Source organism: Etheostoma spectabile, chromosome 7 (genome assembly GCF_008692095.1).
Source record: "Etheostoma spectabile isolate EspeVRDwgs_2016 chromosome 7, UIUC_Espe_1.0, whole genome shotgun sequence".
In the NCBI taxonomy this organism is placed as follows: domain Eukaryota; kingdom Metazoa; phylum Chordata; class Actinopteri; order Perciformes; family Percidae; genus Etheostoma; species Etheostoma spectabile.
In genome coordinates this window covers 16,732,732-16,734,072 of record NC_045739.1, presented here as the reverse complement: position 1 = coordinate 16,734,072, position 1,341 = coordinate 16,732,732, and the positions used below count along the sequence as shown (strand labels likewise).

The window sequence follows — 1,341 nt, the reverse complement described above, 5'->3', positions numbered from 1 at the left end:
GAAAGACTGGTGTTGGCCCACCTGAAGGACATCAAAGTCCCCCCTGCAGTTTGCCTACAGGGCTAACAGGTCTGTGGATGATGCAGTCAACTTGGGACTGAATTACATCCTGCAACACATCGACTCTCCAGGGGCACATACAAGGATCCTCTTCTTGGACTTCAACTCGGCGTTCAACATCATCATCCCGGACATTCTCTGCACCAAACTCACCCAGCTCACTGTGCCAGCCTCCACCTGTCAGTGGATCACAAACTACCTGACTGACAGGAGTCAGCAGGTGAGGCTGAGGAACATCACATCCAGCACACAGACTATTAGCACTGGCGCCCCCCAGGGTTGTGTGCTCTCCCCACTGCTCTTCTCCCTCTACACCAATGTCACGTCCATGGTCAAGGCCGGGCTGAACTGGGCTGTTTTGCACAGTGCAGTCAGTCTGTCTCACATTTCACATACATACGCACACACACTCATAGTCAAGGCCGGACTGAACTGAGCTGTTTTTCAACAACCCACACAGTTTGTGTCTCCCACGCACTCACATCCACAGACACCATACACCAATTATTCCTTCATGTATGTGGTCTTGTGCATTATATTATGTCTTGTATTATCCTGCTGTCTGCATATATCCTTTTCAGAGTGCATGTGGCGGCGCTTTCACTAGCTGCGGCTCGGAGGCTCTCTAAACTCTCTAAACTGTATTTCGTTGCATTGTACCTGTACATGTGTGATGACAATAAAGTTGAATCTAATCTAATCTAATCAATGACTGCCCCTCGGGAAACCCATCTGACGATACAATGGTCATCAGCCTCATCATCAGGGATGGTGATAAGTCGGCCTACAGATGGGAGGTTGATCAGCTGGCTCTCTGGTGCTGTCAAAACAACCTTGAGCTTAACACGCTCAAAACCGTGGAGAAGCCCACCCACTTTTCCCCGGTTCTGGCTTCACAGTGCCAGGTTCAATTCCTGTGCAATAACCCAGCAACACTGTCTCTAATCAGTCTGTTTACTGGTTCCACTTATTATTTATTCATCCAACTCATTCTCTATTTCAGAGTTGTTCATACTGTTCACATTGCAATATAATACTTATATAATGTAATAACAAAATACTATTTATTCCAGCACCCTTTGTACTATGCTCCATAATTAAAATAATAACTAGAATTATAATGTACTCCCTCATACTTTGCACTCTTCATTGTACTACTGTCTCAACCTGTCTATAGTGTTTCTGTTTATAGTGTGTATATATTGTTTGTTTTGTTGTATGTTTTGTATGTGTAAGCGCATTGTGAGCAGTGATAATGATCCAAAGCAAAATTCCTCGTAT

General features: G+C 44.9%; 1 protein-coding gene across 5 annotated transcripts in view; it reads right to left on the bottom strand.

Moving 5' to 3' along the window:
• bsna (bassoon presynaptic cytomatrix protein a) overlaps nucleotides 1-1,341 on the bottom strand; it is a 144,469-nt gene that overhangs the window by 15,370 nt on the left and 127,758 nt on the right. The window lies entirely within an intron of this gene.